Source organism: Crinia signifera, chromosome 3, assembly GCF_055691185.1.
Source record: "Crinia signifera chromosome 3, ASM5569118v1, whole genome shotgun sequence".
Lineage (NCBI taxonomy): Eukaryota > Metazoa > Chordata > Amphibia > Anura > Myobatrachidae > Crinia > Crinia signifera.
In genome coordinates this window covers 161,406,845-161,425,064 of record NC_139219.1, presented here as the reverse complement: position 1 = coordinate 161,425,064, position 18,220 = coordinate 161,406,845, and the positions used below count along the sequence as shown (strand labels likewise).

The 18,220-nt window shown below is 45.2% G+C and overlaps 1 pseudogene; it reads left to right on the top strand.

Annotated features, from left to right (window-relative positions):
* LOC146062933 (amine sulfotransferase-like) overlaps nucleotides 1–17,380 on the top strand; it is a 28,337-nt pseudogene extending 10,957 nt beyond the window's left edge.
* The last annotated feature ends 840 nt before the right edge of the window (nucleotides 17,381–18,220 follow it).

Genomic DNA, 18,220 nt, shown 5'->3' with positions numbered 1-18,220 from the left:
TGAAATGCGGGAGGGGGCTCGGGGGTGCCTTGAATCGCAGGAGGGGGTGGGGGGCGTGAATCAAGGGAGGGGGGCGCGGGGTGGGGGGGATGTGAATTGTGGGAAGGGAGGGTCGCGGGGGTCCACGAAATGTGGGAGGGGGGTTGTAGGGGTCCGTGAATCGCGGGAGGGGGGTCGTAAATCACTGGAGGGGGGTCGCGGGGGTCCCCGAATTGCGGGAGGGGGGTTGTGGGGGTCCGTGAAATGAGGGAGGGGGGCGCGAATCACTGGAGGGTGGGTCCGCGAATCGCGGGAGGGGGTGATGTGAATCTCGGGAAGGGGGGTCGCGGGTGTCCGCGAATCACGGGAATGGGTGCGGGGGGCGTGAATCGCGGGAGGGGTGGTGGGGGGTCCATAAATCGCAGGAGGGTGGGTGCATGAGGGGGGGGTGCGGGGATGCCCATGAATCGTGGGAGGGGGGGTTGCAGGGGGCCACAAATCACGGGAGGGGGGTGCCATGAATCACAGGAGGGGGGATGCGGGGGGCCCGTGAATCGCTGGGGGGGGGTCATCTGGTGGCTGTGGAGTAATGGTGGATGGTGGGCGTCTACTGTAGCCTTGGCTGGGCGGGGGGAGGTGATGTCAAGGGGGTGGTGGTGTGTATCACACTGGTCTTTTCCCTAGGGGGGGCGGGTTTGTGTAGAATGCTAGGTAGGAACGTTATACACACAGGGGATGAGTGACAGATCTGGCTAAATATATAAGAGATTTTTTAGATTAAGCACATCCAGAACAGCCAGAGCAGGATTAAGATCCTACCTGCACCTCTCTGCCCCCTGATCCCAACTGCACCTCTCTGTTCCCTGTGCACTTCTTTGTCCTCCTCTGCACCTTCCATCCCCATTGCACCTCTCCATCCTCCTGTCCCCCCTTTCCATCCCCATTGCACCTCTTTGTCCTTCCTTTACCTCTCCATCCCCCTGACATCCTTCATCTCTTCAACTCCCTGTCCTCCCTGCATCTCTCAAATAAAATATATGTAGAAAACAAAAAATGCACAACAAAATTTATGCACGGCATTTACCTACAGCAGGTGGAGGATGGGGCATGCAGCAGGTGCGATGGGATGCGATAAACGATCAAAACGATGGCATAAGAAGAAAATCGTGGGCGCCGTGCTAGGAAACAAGTACCATTTATTTTTATATTTATTTATTTATTATTATGATTATGATTATTATTATTTATTAACAGTTTCTTATATAGCACATACATATTACGCAGCGCTTTACAGAGAATATTTGAACATTCACATCAGTCCCTGCCCCAGATGAGCTTACATTCTATATTCCCTACCACATGCACACGCACACTCATTCATTCTAGGGTTTATTTTTGTTAGGAGCCAAATAACATACCAGTGTATTTTTGGATTGTATGGGGAGAATATACAAACTTACAGTTAGGGCCATGGTGGGGATCAAACCCATGACCTCAGCGCTGTGAGGCAGTAATGCTAACCATTACACCATTTTTTGTTACATAGTTATATAGTAGGTAAGGCTGAAAAAAGACTTGCGTCCATCTAGTTCAACCTGGTATAGATATCCATTGCTGATTTGGTAGGTTCTGATATTTTACAGACAGATTATATTTCTTATTTGTACCAATGGATGTTTTTATCCAGTAAATGCTTGTCCAACTTTGCCTTGAACGCATTTAATGAGCCAGCCGTTACCACCTCTCTGGGAAGAGAGTTCCAGAGTTTGACTGTTCTGACCGTAAAGAAAATCTTTCTACTAGCTTATTGAAATCTTTTTTCTTCTAATCTATACTCATGCCCTCGTGTCCTAGATTCCTTTCTAGTAGAAAAGAGGGTGTGTGACAGTTCCTTATATTGGCCCTTGATATACTTGTACATGTTGAGCATGTCCCCCCTTAAACGTCTCTTTTCCAATGTAAATAGTCCCAAATTGCTTAATCTCTCCCCGTAGCTTAAATTCTCCATTCCCCTAATAAGCTTTGTTGCTCGCCTTTGGATTTTTTCTAATTCTATGATGTCCTTTTTATAGTGTGTGGCCCAGAACTGCACTCCGTACTCGAGGTGAGGTCTCACCAATGCTTTATACAGTGGCATAATTACCCTTGAGTCCCTAGTTTAAATTCCCCTCTTAATACATGCCAGAATTTTGTTGGCCTTTTTTGTAGCTACATTACAATGGGCACTACATCCCAGTCTGCTGTCTATTTGGATTCCTAGATCCTTTTCAAGTATGGAATTACCCAGTTCCTCTCCGCTAAGGTTGTAACTTGCACACTGGTTGTGTCTCCCAAGGTGCATAACCTTACATTTATCTACATTGAACCTTATCTTCCATTTTTTTGCCCACTCATCTAGAATTGCAAGATCATTTTGAAGCATGGTGACATCTTCTGATGATTTGATGACTTTGCTAAGTTTTGTATCGTCCGCAAAGATGGATACATTGCTGAGTAACCCTATCCCAATATCGTTAATAAAAATGTTAAACAAAATGGGCCCCAAAACCGAACCCTGGGGCACTCCACTTAGTACCGGTATCATATCTGATACGGCACCATTCACAACCACTCTTTGTTCTCTATTACATAGCCAATTCCCTACCCATCTGCAGATATTTCCACCCAATCCTAGGTTCTCCATTTTATTAATCAATCTCTTGTGTGGGACAGTATCAAATGCTTTAGAGAAATCAGGTAGGAGCTGATTGGCGGGTTGTTTATCACTCTCCACTTTATCACTTTTTGAAGCTTGATACATCTGCCCCTAAACCTAGTCACCACTAGTTTTTACAAAATGTAGCTATAATTCAGCTCTATTATTATTTAGTATTTAAACACAGTCAGTGTAAACTTGATTGACATTCACACACTGTGTGACCGTAGCTCAGCTAAATTCTCAGTTAAGGTGTGTCACACTGGACGATATATCGGCAATTTTATTGAACAGCTGATATATCAACGGATCATCCGCCAGTGTGTACCATCAATATATCTGTGAACCACATCCTTCACAGATAAATCACATTGGCTGTGCAACACAGCAGTTGCTCAAAATATATCTAAAGATACAGTACATCGGTGCATCGTTCTTTATGAAAGGGCGATCTGCCAAACACCTGTACAGCTGCTGCAGGAGCTGCCAGTGATTGACTGCTCACTGAGAGGACACATTCAAATGCACTGCCTAGTTTTGATGTCAGGTTGATGGATCAGGCAGCAGGACAGATTCTCTAAGCTTCAAAAGTGATAAAATAGAGAGTGATAAACAGCCAGCCAATCAGCTCCTGTCTGACATTTTTCAAACACAGTATTTGACATGGCAGGTAGGAGCTGATTGGCTGGCTGTTTATCACTCTCCATTTTATCACTTTTGAAGCTTATAGAATCTGGCCCACTTGTGTAGCGAACACATTGACTGATCCGTTGGTTATATATGTAGATAGAGCAATAGTAAAAAAGAGAAAGGGGAGAAAGTAATAAAGAGGGACTGAGAGGGCATCAGAGAGAGAGAGAGAGAGAGAGAGTTAGGGAAAGACTGAGAGGGTGCCAGGAGAAGATAGAAGGAGGAGCGGGAGATATATAATAAAAAAAATAGGGACAGAGCGAAAGAGGTAGTGAGGGAGAAATAGGAATAGAGAGAAAGAGGGAGGTAAGGACTTTGTGAACTACTGTATACCTGCATATACAATACATATAGACAAATATAATCCAAAAGAGATACTGTATACAAAAAAGGTCTATGCCGAGATAACCGGCTATAGAAACACATAACTTCCTCACGTTTCCATTTTATAAAACCATTTGTAAAGCCAGTAGCAGTTGTTCCAGATTGTTTTAAACTCAAGAAGGTGTAGTCATAGCCTGGAATACCTGTATGTATTTGAAAAAATTATATTCACATCACCCATGTCTGTACATTATTAAATATTGTATTGGTGACTAATATCTAATTACATATATATCATTTATTTCTTTTCCAGGATCTCAAGTCTGTTGTCAAGCAAATCTGTACATTTTTAGGGAAAGTCTTTGGATACTGTGGTAAACAGGGCCGGTGCAAGGCACCGGAGCGCCCCAGGCGAGTCGGGGTGGGGGCGCCCCGGTGCCGGGGGAGGGGGGGTACCTGTCCTGCAGCGCTGTCCGGTGCCGGGGGAGGGGGGTACCTGACCTGCGGCGCTGTCCGGTGACGGGGGAGGGGGGTACCTGTCCTGCGGCGCTGTCCGGTGCCGGGGGAGGGGGGTACCTGTCCTGCGGCGCTGTCCGGTGCCGGTGGAGGGGGGTACCTGTCCTGCGGCGCTATGTATTTAAATCTGGCGGCGGAGGCAGCGGGGGTCCCTGCAGTCATTAACCCCTTCCTGACAGAGCCAGTTTTTGCGTTCCTGACAGAGCCCTTTTTTTCAAATCTGACATGTCTCACTTAAGTGGGGATAACTTTTTTTTGCTTTTACTTATCCCAGTGATTTTGAGATTGTTTTTTCGTGACACATTGTACTTCAAATTAGTGGTAAATTTGGGTCGATACAGTCTGTGTTTTTTTGTGAAAAATACCAAAATGTCGTAAAAAAATGGAAAATTTAGCAATTTGCAAAATGTTAAATTTTCTGCTTGTGAGACAAATAATCATACCACTCAAAATAGTTAATAACTAACATAGACCATATGTCTACTTTATGTTTCCATCATTATTTCAACTTCCTTTTAATTTTTTTGGACACTAGGAGGCTTACAATATGAATAGCAAATTCTCAATTTTTCAAGAAAATTTCAAACACTAATTTTTTTAGGGACCAGTTCAGTTCTGATGTGACTTTGAGGGACTTGTATGTGAGACACCCCCATAAATGATACCATTTCAAAAACTGCACCCCTCACAGTATTCAAAACAGCATTTTGGAAGTTTGTTAACCCTTTAGGTGTTTCACAGGAATTAAAACAAAGTGCAGGTGAAATTTCAAAATTTCATTTTTTTTGCAGATTTGCAATTTTAATACATTTTTCTAAGGAACACAGTACATTTTACTAGAGAAATGTGACTAAAAATTGATTCCCCCAATTCTTTTGTTTTCATAAATATCCTATATGTGGCCCTAGTGTGCACGTTGACCAAACCACAGGCTTCATAATAGAAGGAGCACCTACTTGATTTTGGAGCCTCCTTTTTATGAGATTATTTTTTAGGCACCATGTAGGTTTCTAGGCACCATAAGATGCTAAAAGTTAGGAACCCCCCCACAAGTGACCCCATTTTGCAAACTACACCCCTCAGGGAATTCATCTAGGGGTATAGTCAGGGCCGTTTTTACAGGGGGACGAGCCGTGCATCTGCCCGGGGCGCCGCACGGCTCATCCCCTCTTTTTAAATGCTGCCACTCAGTTCCCTGCTCTCCCCCCGTTCGCAGTGTAATAGTCCAGGATCTTACTGCGCATGTGCAGCTAATAGAAAGTTAGCCAGCAGGCTTACTTTCACTTTCCCTGTGTGCCCTGCAGCAGCTGCTCCTTGCTTATAAAGCAGGCAGGAGCAGGGGCAGCTGATCAGAGGAGAGGGGACAGATGCTTCCATATATATTTTCAATAAAACATTGTAAAGAAACATCCATGTGGAGCAGGTAAGCTCTGTCTCTCCCACGTCCGTCCGCCCTCCAGCTCCGTCTCTCCCCGTCCCCCCTCCCTCCCCAGCTCCTGATTTCATTAGTATCAGTGGGAGAGATTCTGCAGTTCCGTCTCTCCCCGTCCCCTCTCCCTCCCCAGCGCTGCTGCTATGGATGGGAGTGTACAGCAGCCGCCCAGGAGCTCAGGCAGGAGAGTCCCTGTTTGCTGAAGAATCACAGTGGGCTCATGAACTTCTGCCTGAGCTCGAAGTGCTGCAGTACACTACATTCCAGTCCCCGGCAGCAGTGAGGAGGGAGGGCAGACATGGGAGAGGTCACCGGCTACACATGTTTCTTTACACTGTTTTATTAACACAAACTAATATAGAGAAGCACCTGGCCCCTCTCTGCTGATCATCTGCTCCAGCTCCTACTTTTCTTCATGTGGTTTACTCTGCCTCCTTGCACAGCACAGGGGGAGAGATCCCTGCAGCTCTGTCTCTCCCCTGTCCCCTCTCCCTCCCCTGCGCTGGTGCCATAGAATATACAGCAGGACATGTTTATTTTAGAATCACTCCTGCCTGTGCTGTTATACATTACAGTCCCCCGCAGGAGAAATGAGGAGGGGGAGGGAGGGGGGACAGGTGAGAGACGGAGCTGCAGGGATCTCTTCCCCCATACAGTGCACAGAAGCATGGAGTCACAATGCTTAGAGTAGATTAATAAAAGGTATCTGTTCCCTAGAGAACTGCACACAATTGGGGGAGAGAGAAGGGGGGGGGGGGGCTGCTAAGGCAGCCTTATTGCAAATAATACCTACATAACGCCTCTAAGAAGTGGCAATATTATCACTAGGGACCCTTCCGAATTAATTTTACAATTGAAGTTTGATAAATATGAGTAGTTCACATTTCCCTTTATAGTTATGTTGTCTTTTCTCAGACGCCAATGTGCGCCAATGTGTAATTGTCATCACGGTGTGCGACAATGTGTAATTGTCATCACGGTGTGCGATATAATGTGTAATTGTCATCACGGTGTGCAACAATGTGTAATTGTCATCACGTGTGCGATATAATGTGTAATTGTCATCACGGTGTGCGATATAATGTGTAATTGTCATTACGGTGTGCGACATAATGTGTAATTGTCATCACGGTGTGCGATATAATGTGTAATTGTCATCACGGTGTGCGACAATGTGTAATTGTCATCACGGTGTGCGATATAATGTGTAATTGTCATCACGGTGTGCGATATAATGTGTAATTGTCATCACGGTGTGCAACAATGTGTAATTGTCATCACGTGTGCGATATAATGTGTGATTGTCATCACGGTGTGCGATATAATGTGTAATTGTCATCACGGTGTGCGACATAATGTGTAATTGTCATCACGGTGTGCGATATAATGTGTAATTGTCATCACGGTGTGCGACAATGTGTAATTGTCATCACGGTGTGCGACAATGTGTAATTGTCATCACGGTGTGTGGCATCATGTGTAATTGGCATCACGGTGTGTGGCGTCATGTGTAATTGTCATCACGGTGTGCAACAATGTGTAATTGTCATCACGGTGTGCGATATAATGTGTAATTGTCATCACGGTGTGCGATATAATGTGTAATTGTCATCACGGTGTGCGACAATGTGTAATTGTCATCACGGTGTGCGACAATGTGTAATTGTCATCACGGTGTGTGGCGTCATGTGTAATTGGCATCACGGATAAATAGTGTATAATAATTCAAGTAGCCTGTCATTGTTTGGCCTTGATCCGTGAGGCGTACTAGGTCACTGTGTGGGCCTTTTATATTTTTATGTCACTGTGTGGCCTTCAGCCCGCCAACTAAAGTGCGGGAGGACAATGACAATTCCTGCGGTAACCAATGACTGGTCATGCAGGCTGCAAACATGAGATGTAAGGTAATTGTTTTCCTGCTAGACCATGCCCTTATATTAAGCCACACCCCTTTTACAAATAAACCATGCCCCCTTTTACAGCGCGCGCAATTTCTTCTATGACGTGTTAATTTTTTTTTTTTTTGGGGGGGGGGCGCATTTTTATTCCTTTGCCCTGGGAGCTAAATTGTCTAGAAACGGCCCTGGGTATAGTGTACATTTCAAACCCCCAGGGGTTTCACCAATTTTGATACAAGTGGGCAGTGAAAATGAAAAATTACATTTTTTTACACAAAAATGCAGTTCTGGCTCAAAATTTTTCATTTTCAGAAGGTATGAAGGAGAAAAAGCACCCCAAAATCTGTGCCCCAATTTCTCCCGAGTACGGCAATGCCTCACATGTGACCAAAAAATACCATTTGGGTGCATGGCAGGACTCAGAAGGGAAGGAGTGATTTTTGGATTTTGCAGCTCAGATTCTGGTGGAATGTTGGTGGGTGCTATGTCGCATTAGCAAGACCCCCCAAGCACCAATACAGTGGAACCCCCCCACAAGTGACCCCATTTTGCAAACTACACCCCTCAGGGAATTCATCTAGGGGTATAGTGTACATTTCAAACCCCCAGGGGTTTCACCAATTTTGATACAAGTGGGCAGTGAAAATGAAAAATGACATTTTTTTACACAAAAATGCAGTTCTGGCTCAAAATTTTTCATTTTCAGAAGGTATGAAGGAGAAAAAGCACCCCAAAATCTGTGCCCCAATTTCTCCCGAGTACGGCAATGCCTCACATGTGACCAAAAAATACCAGTTGGGTGCATGGCAGGACTCAGAAGGGAAGGAGTGATTTTTGGATTTTGCAGCACAGATTTTGGTGGAATGAATGGTGGGTGCTATGTTGCACCAATACAGTGGAACCCCCCCACAAGTCACCCCATTTTGCAAAGTACACCCCTCAGGGAATTCATCTAGGGGTATAGTGTACATTTCAAACCCCCAGGGGTTTCACCAATTTTGATACAAGTGGGCAGTGAAAATGAAAAATTACATTTTTTTACACAAAAATGCAGTTCTGGCTCAAAATTTTTCATTTTCAGAAGGTATGAAGGAGAAAAAGCACCCCAAAATATGTGCCCCAATTTCTCCCGAGTACGGCAATGCCTCACATGTGACCAAAAAATACCAGTTGGGTGCATGGCAGGACTCAGAAGGGAAGGAGTGATTTTTGGATTTTGCAGCTCAGATTCTGGTTGAATTTTGGTGGGTGCTATGTCGCATTAGCAAGACCCCCCAAGCACCAATACAGTGGAACCCCCCCACAAGTGACCCCATTTTGCAAACTACACCCCTCAGGGAATTCATCTAGGGGTATAGTGTACATTTCAAACCCCCAGGGGTTTCACCAATTTTGATACAAGTGGGCAGTGAAAATGAAAAATTACATTTTTTTACACAAAAATGCAGTTCTGGCTCAAAATTTTTCATTTTCAGAAGGTATGAAGGAGAAAAAGCACCCCAAAATCTGTGCCCCAATTTCTCCCGAGTACGGCAATGCCTCACATGTGACCAAAAAATACCATTTGGGTGCATGGCAGGACTCAGAAGGGAAGGAGTGATTTTTGGATTTTGCAGCTCAGATTCTGGTGGAATTTTGGTGGGTGCTATGTCGCATTAGCAAGACCCCCCAAGCACCAATACAGTGGAACCCCCCCACAAGTGACCCCATTTTGCAAACTACACCCCTCAGGGAATTCATCTAGGGGTATAGTGTACATTTCAAACCCCCAGGGGTTTCACCAATTTTGATACAAGTGGGCAGTGAAAATGAAAAATTACATTTTTTTACACAAAAATGCAGTTCTGGCTCAAAATTTTTCATTTTCAGAAGGTATGAAGGAGAAAAAGCACCCCAAAATATGTGCCCCAATTTCTCCCGAGTACGGCAATGCCTCACATGTGACCAAAAAATACCAGTTGGGTGCATGGCAGGACTCAGAAGGGAAGGAGTGATTTTTGGATTTTGCAGCTCAGATTCTGGTTGAATTTTGGTGGGTGCTATGTCGCATTAGCAAGACCCCCCAAGCACCAATACAGTGGAACCCCCCCACAAGTGACCCCATTTTGCAAACTACACCCCTCAGGGAATTCATCTAGGGGTATAGTGTACATTTCAAACCCCCAGGGGTTTCACCAATTTTGATACAAGTGGGCAGTGAAAATGAAAAATTACATTTTTTTACACAAAAATGCAGTTCTGGCTCAAAATTTTTCATTTTCAGAAGGTATGAAGGAGAAAAAGCACCCCAAAATCTGTGCCCCAATTTCTCCCGAGTACGGCAATGCCTCACATGTGACCAAAAAATACCATTTGGGTGCATGGCAGGACTCAGAAGGGAAGGAGTGATTTTTGGATTTTGCAGCTCAGATTCTGGTGGAATTTTGGTGGGTGCTATGTCGCATTAGCAAGACCCCCCAAGCACCAATACAGTGGAACCCCCCCACAAGTGACCCCATTTTGCAAACTACACCCCTCAGGGAATTCATCTAGGGGTATAGTGTATATTTCAAACCCCCAGGGGTTTCACCAATTTTGATACAAGTGGGCAGTGAAAATGAAAAATTACATTTTTTTACACAAAAATGCAGTTCTGGCTCAAAATTTTTCATTTTCAGAAGGTATGAAGGAGAAAAAGCACCCCAAAATATGTGCCCCAATTTCTCCCGAGTACGGCAATGCCTCACATGTGACCAAAAAATACCAGTTGGGTGCATGGCAGGACTCAGAAGGGAAGGAGTGATTTTTGGATTTTGCAGCACAGATTTTGGTGGAATGAATGGTGGGTGCTATGTTGCACCAATACAGTGGAACCCCCCCACAAGTCACCCCATTTTGCAAAGTACACCCCTCAGGGAATTCATCTAGGGGTATAGTGTACATTTCAAACCCCCAGGGGTTTCACCAATTTTGATAAAAGTGGGCAGTGAAAATGAAAAATTACATTTTTTTACACAAAAATGCAGTTCTGGCTCAAAATTTTTCATTTTCAGAAGGTATGAAGGAGAAAAAGCACCCCAAAATATGTGCCCCAATTTCTCCCGAGTACGGCAATGCCTCATGTGTGACCAAAAAGTGGCAGGACTCAGAAGGGAAGGAGTGATATTTGGATTTTGCAGCACAAATTCTGGTGGAATGATGGTGGGTGCTATGTCGCATTAGCAAGACCCCCAAAGCACCAATACAGTGGAACCCCCCCACAAGTGACCCCATTTTGCAAACTACACCCCTCAGGGAATTCATCTAGGGGTATAGTGTACATTTCAAACCCCCAGGGGTTTCACCAATTTTGATACAAGTGGGCAGTGAAAATGAAAAATTACATTTTTTTACACAAAAATGCAGTTCTGGCTCAAAATTTTTCATTTTCAGAAGGTATGAAGGAGAAAAAGCACCCCAAAATATGTGCCCCAATTTCTCCCGAGTACGGCAATGCCTCACATGTGACCAAAAAATACCAGTTGGGTGCATGGCAGGACTCAGAAGGGAAGGAGTGATTTTTGGATTTTGCAGCTCAGATTCTGGTGGAATGAATGGTGGGTGCTATGTGGCATTAGCAAGACCCCCGAAGCACGGTGAAATTATGAACCTAATAATCCATAGATGTGTGGTATATTTTAAAACACTCCTTTATACATAGGCCGGGTTTGTCGGGGCAAGTGTCACACTGGAAAATAGTTTGCTTTCTTATTCCCTTTTTATAGCAAACTTTGCACCTTTTTTGTGTCCTGCCCTTTTTTCCAGTGGAGGGGATTTCATCAGGAAAATGCTGCCCTGGTACAATACGGGGGCCAGTACTAGAAGTACTGGGGCCCTCTGCCTGCTGGTTCCCAAATATTAGGCCCTTTATGACTTCCTCTTGAAAGTGCATAAATGTCCCCCTCTGGCCGGTAGAACGGAATAGCACGTAAGCGTTATACAGTGCCATCTGGATGATATACACGGCCACCTTCTTGTACCAGATTTTTGTTTTCCGCAGGGCACTGTACGGCTTCAGTACCTGATCTGAAAGATCCACTCCGCCCATGTACCTATTGTAATCCAGGATACAATTAGGTTTTGAGGTGTGGGTACTGGTACCTCGTACAGGGACGGAGGTGGTACTGTCTCCGTGAATTGTTGTCAGTATAAGGACATCCCTCTTGTCCTTATATTTGACCAACAACATATTTTCGGTGCATATTCCCTGCTTTCACCCCTTCTCATTACTTGGGCAATGTGCGTTTTTGGGAGGCCTCTTTGGTTCTTGCGCACAGTACCGCAAGCTGCTGTACCTCTTGAACCAAGGGCCTTAAACAGGGGGATGCTGGTGTAAAAGTTATCCACATAGAGGTGATAACCTTTATCCAGGAAGGGGTGCACTAAATCCCAGACAATTTTTCCACTAACACCTACGAGGGAGGGGGGGCATTCTGGCGGTTCAATTCTTGAATCCTTCTCTTCATATACCCTAAACCTGTGAGTGTACCCTGAGGTGCTTTCACACAGCTTATACATTTTTATGCCATACCTTGCCCTCTTACTGGGAAGGTACTGGCGGAATTTAACCCTTCCTTTAAAATGTATAAGGGACTCGTCTATGCAAATGAATTTATCTGGGATGTACATGTCTTCAAATTTGGCACTGAAATGATCAATGACCGGCCTGACTTTGAATAGCCGGTCAAAGGTGGGATCATCTCTGGGTGGGCACTGTGCATTATCGTTGTAATGCAAAAATTTAAGGATCGTCTCAAATCGAGCCCGGGGCATGGCCATACGGTAAAATGGGGTGCTGTACAGAACATCTGTACTCCAATATTGCCTAATTTCTGGCTTTTTTACTATGCCCATATGAAACACCAGACCCCAAAACGTCATCATCTCTACTGCATCTACAGGGGTCCACCTAGCAAATGATGACGTGGGGTTTTGAGCAATAAACTGCTGGGCATATAAATTAGTTTGGTCCACCATTAAATTTATAAAATCATCAGAGAAAAATAATTTGAAAAAGTCAATTTCTCTGAGACCTGTGGAATCAAATTGGATTCCTGGCATGGCCAAAAACTCAGGAACCTGGGGCTCAAAATTGTCTGGTGGTGGGGTCCATACGAGATCAATTATTGGGGGGGGGGGGTCTCAGCTGCTCTACGGGGGCGTCTTTGAGGGGGTCCCTCATCACCAGAGGAGGAAGAGGAGCTTAAGGCGAATCCTTCAAATTCCCCGCTTGCATCACTGGCTGTGTCAGAGTCAGAAGCAAGCATGGCATATGCCTCCTCCGCTGAATACATTCTTCTGGATGACTGGGATGACATTTGGGATGACATTTGGGATGCCATTTTTATTTTTGTGTTACTGGTAGTGAAATGTTTCAACACGTGTATAGTGTAGGGGGGGGTACAAACTTTATTTCAACCCGGGGGTATGTAGTGTGTAGTGTGTATGTAGTGCAGAAAAAAAAAATACTTTATACAAAAAAAAAAAATTGAAGGGGTTAAAAAAAAAAATTGAAGGGGTTAAAAAAAAAAATTGAAGGGGTTAAAAAAAAAAAAAAAGGTCCTGCGCCAAAAATTGAGCACAGATGTTGGTCAGTAACGTCCGTCACTGAACAGCGCTCAAAGGCAACAGGAATTTGATAAAAAAAAAAAAAAAAAATAGATCAACCCTGTGCCGAAAAAGATGATCAGTGATGTACGTCACTGATCAGCGCACAGCGGCCACAGGACACCCACAAAATCACAGTGTGTGTAAAAAAAAAATTAAAAAAAGACCCCACAGCACACACAAAAAAAAAAAAGGTGATCAGTGATGCGACACTGATTACCAGTGAGGGGCAGCAGGTGCACAACCTTTGGTGCAACTGACAGTGCAACTGGCAGGTATATATAAAAAAAAAAAAACCTCTGCACCCCCAAAAAGTTGCTGATCACCTCAGATATAGTGATCAGCACAAAAGGCGGGGGCAGCAGACACAAAATTTAGCACTCTCTATCACTCTCTGTTACTATCTCTCTCTATCTCTCTATCTCTCACTATCTAACACTCTATGACACTGCAGCAGCAGCAGTGACAGGTATATATATATATAAAAAAAACCTGCGCCCCCAAAAAGTTGCTGATCAGTTAATTTATACTGATCAGCACAAAAGGGGGGGCAGCAGTCAGTTATATAAAAAATATATAGCACAATCTGTCACTATCTCTATCTCTCTCTCTCTATCTCTCTCTATCTCTCTATCTATAACTATTACACTGCAGCAGCACAAAATATAGCACTCTCTGTCACTAGGCCTCTCTATCTCTCTCTCTCTATCTCTCTCTATATCTCTCTATCTCTCTCTATCTCTCTATCTCTCTCTATCTCTCTCTATCTCTCTCTATCTCTCTCTATAACTATATCACACTGCAGCAGCACAAAATATAGCACTCTCTGACACTATCTCTCTCTATCTCTCTCTCTATCTCTCTCTATCTAACTAACGCTATTACACTGCAGCACAGGAAGTCACAAGTAACAGGATCCAGGAAGCATCCAGCACACTACAAGCAGTGATGAAGCAGGCAAGATATTTGCAAGGATCAGGTAAGTATTTTGCAAGGTTCTGGTCAGTAAATGGCGACAGCTGGGCACGGTGACCGCACTGCACGCTATTCCAGACCGGAATGGCGTCTGCAGTGCAGTCACCGTTAGTCCGACGGACCAATCACGGCCTTTGGGGGCGGGCGGGGTGAGGTGGGTGACACCAGTGTCACCCTTACACCCCGCGGTGATTGGTGCTGTACTTTACAGCACCAATCACCTCCGATCCCGTGTCACCGGCGAACGTTATTCGCCGGTGACACAGGAAAACGCTGTAATTGGCTGTTCACACTGAACAGCCAATCACAGCGATCGCCGACGGGGGGGCGGCATCGCAGCCCCCCCGGGGCATGCACGGACATGTCTGCTGTCAGGGACAGCAGACATGTTGAAACTGTCACCGCGTCTATAGACGCGGTGACAGTTAAATGCCATGACGTACATTTACGCCATGTGTCGGGAAGTACTTCCCGACCATGACGTAAATGTACGTCAATTGTCGGGAAGGGGTTAAGAAATAACGAGCGCTATCCGCCGGGCTATGCGGAAGCGCTTCTGTTGTGAAAACACTGGCAGCACGCTGATTGGCTGAGATCAGCGTGCGCCGTGCTGCCAGTGTTTTCACAACAGAGGCGCTTCCGCATAGCCCGGCGGATAGCGCTCGTTATTTCTAATGGACTGCAGGGACCCCCGCTGCCTCCGCCGCCAGATTTAAATACACAGCGCCGCAGGACAGGTACCCGGGCGGCATGGGGGGGGGGGGGGGGGGCAAAATGCCGCCCTCCAGTGGCCGGCGCCCTAGGCAAATGCCTAGATTTGCCTAGTGGTGGTACCCTGGTGGTAAAGCGAGCAACATTCAACAACATGCAAATGGATCCCCATGCAAATAAAGAAGATTTACCAAAAGACATTATTAATCATAAACTTGGGAAGTTTATGCGTAAAGGTAAAACAGTTTAGATTACACTAATAAACGTACAAAGTATTGCAAAGTATAAAGCCCCATACACGGGGTACGGTCATTAGGTTGACAAGCATTGGGTCAACAAGCATTGGGTCGACACCATTAGGTTGACATGCAGGAAGGTTGACATGGGTCTAGGTTGACATAGGTCTAGGTCAACATGAGTCTAGGTCTACAGGTCATTAGGTCGACACAAGCATTAGGTTGACATGGGCAAGGTCGACAGTCAAAAGGTTGACATGGGGGTTTTCACTGTTTTGGAGCCAACATGTGCCAACAGGTGGTATTTCATGCCCTACCATCCAGTAGGGTGTGGTGGGACAATAAAATAGTGTGGCGAGCGTAGCGAGGCACCGCGCCCGAAGCATGGTGAGTGCAGCCAGCCATGCGAGGGGACACCGTGCTACGTTTCAATGTCCATGTTGACTGTGTCGACACTCGGGTAAAAAAACTGTGAAAAACTCCATGTTGAGCTTTTGACCGTCAACCTTGCCCATGTCGACATAATGCTTGTGTTGACCTAATGACCCGTCGACCTAGACCCATGTCGACCTAGAACAATGTTGATCTTTCTGAATGTCGACCTAATGGTGTCAACCCAATGCTTGTTGACCAACTTCTTGTAGACCTAATGATCCATACCCCCATACACAATAGGCTATGCTGCCCAGGGCCGTTATAGATAACAATATCGGGTATGGTTTGCTGATATTTGGTGAACATACTGAATGATATCAGTAAACAATATCGTTCAGTGACGTCACCAGGACCCACTGAAAATGCTGGTCATTTGGAGGTATAAAACCAATATTGGAAAAATAAATTTTTTATTATAATACTATAAACAGTGATTTAGTATGAACCTACTTCCACATAATAGCAGCAGTAAAGGAGAGTCCGTTCCTATTTATGCCCAGCAGTGAATAATGGTAATAGTTACCGCCCCTTAATTGTGCAGATATGGGTCCCAAACAGTCCAAGTGGTCGGTCCAGTGATGGCAAAAATCACCGATCCCACTGGATGAGGTGTAGGAAGGATGTCGACAAATGATGGAATATTGTATCCTTGGTCTTCCAATGGAAATGAAGCGGTCGCCTCTTAGGATCCAAGCGTCCCAAATAAATGTGGTGGGGGTCAATAAGAGGTCCAGGCACTGCTGCTACCTACTATGCAATAAACAACTTTTGGATTGAAGTCCATCAGGACCTCTAATTGACCCCCACCGCATTTATTTGGGACACTTGGATTCTAAGAGGCGACCGCTTTTATACCCAATTGTGTAATCTTAATTATTGCTTATAAAAAATGATATGTAAAGATCATCCAGTTATCTAAGAAACTTTTTTCAAAATTTATTAGCGCTGCAGTTCTGTTTTTTCTCTGATCCAATATTTATAGGCCTAACTAACCTATTTGTAGCAGCTGCTGAGAAAACACTTTTTGCAAGCGCCCCCAGTTCCGTCCCCCAAAAAGGGTAGGTCCATATTTTCTTTCCATTTGTACCATTTCAGGAAGTCTCCTGCAGAATTCAGTAGGGTAGGCATCAATGCCATAAATGGAGGAGCCGTGTGCTGCTTTCTCTTTGGCTGGCAATATTGGACATGTGGAGCACACTGCAGCCAACAGTAGGAGATGGTGATTACACAGCAGAGACTCTATGTAGCTGAAACCTCCATAAGTGTACCTTTCAGCTTAGCACTTGTGGTATGAAGTTGTATGTTAACGAGCAATATATATAGCAGTTTAACCCCTTCAGTGGTGGGATTTTTTGGGGGAGCGTTCCCCACTGGGTGAGTTTTTTATGGAGAGCGCTCCCTTAAACAAAAACCACCATTGCCTCCCTGGGTCCGGGCAGCGCCGCTGCACTGTCAATCAGCTGCTGCCCGGACCTGGGCCCCCGCACCGCGTCCCTGTCCCCGGCAGCTGGCTTGTCATAAGCCGGTGCCGGGGACTTCGATACAAAACCGGAGGGGAGGGGGGAGGAGGGGCCCCAGAGGGGAGGGAGCCGGCTGTAAACAGTGGCAATCCCGAGAATTTTCGGGCTTGCCAGACTGGACACTGAGGCACAGCCCGGAAAATTCTCGGGATTGCCACTGAAGGGGTTAATAATATATGGTTATAATCCATCTATTTAAGTGTATGATTATATCTGCAGGAACAATTGGAAACTGGAAAAACATATTTACTGTGGCACAGAGCAAAGCCGTTGATAAAATATTTAAGGAGAAAATGAGTGACGTACCCCTAACCTTTACCTGGGACATTGCTGAAGAAAAGTGAATGGTGCATTACAACTGATGGAGATGGATTTTACTACTTTATACCATGATAGCGGAATATGCTTATGTTTGTTCATGGCAGTCCAGAAGATAATTGAAAAGATGCAATATTGGAAAACTATTGACCTCTCATGATTTGACTACTGTACTAATAAAACTTATTTAAAAATATTAGAAAAGCAATGACTATTTTTCACTTTTACTTCACATACTGTAGGGCACATGCCAACATCTACAGATAGCGCCGCTCATCTAGCACCGGGGCACACCAGACCACCCCCGCTGGCGAGCGGATGCTACATCTGACTGGGATGCGCAAGAGCATGCGGTGCACTTCAAAATGTGTCCATGTCGACTACAGTATGTCGACATTCCGGTAAAAAAAACTGTGAAAAACCCCATGTCGCCCCATGTTGACTGTCTACCTTGCCCATGTTGATCTAACGCTTTTGCTGACCTAATGTCCTGTCGACCTAGACCCATGTCGACCTTGACACCTTGAGATTGACCCATGTCGACCTAGACCCATGTAGACCTTGCTGCCTGTCGATCTAGTGGTGTCGACCCAATGCTTTTCAACCTAGTTGGTGTAGACCTAACAACCCACACCCCTACGGAGAGGGGCAGGCACATTATTTTATACTCTATAATATAAGGAAGGGGCGGCACATCATAGCATATACTATTAGGAAGCACATTGTATTCTATGGAGATGCACAGAGAAGAAACAAGATGATTATATGTATCTGTGTGTGTGTGTGTGGGGGGGGGGGGGGGGTAATAGTGTTGTACCTATGGGCAGTCCGACTCCTAAATCTACTTATGGCGCTCCCAGAGTCAT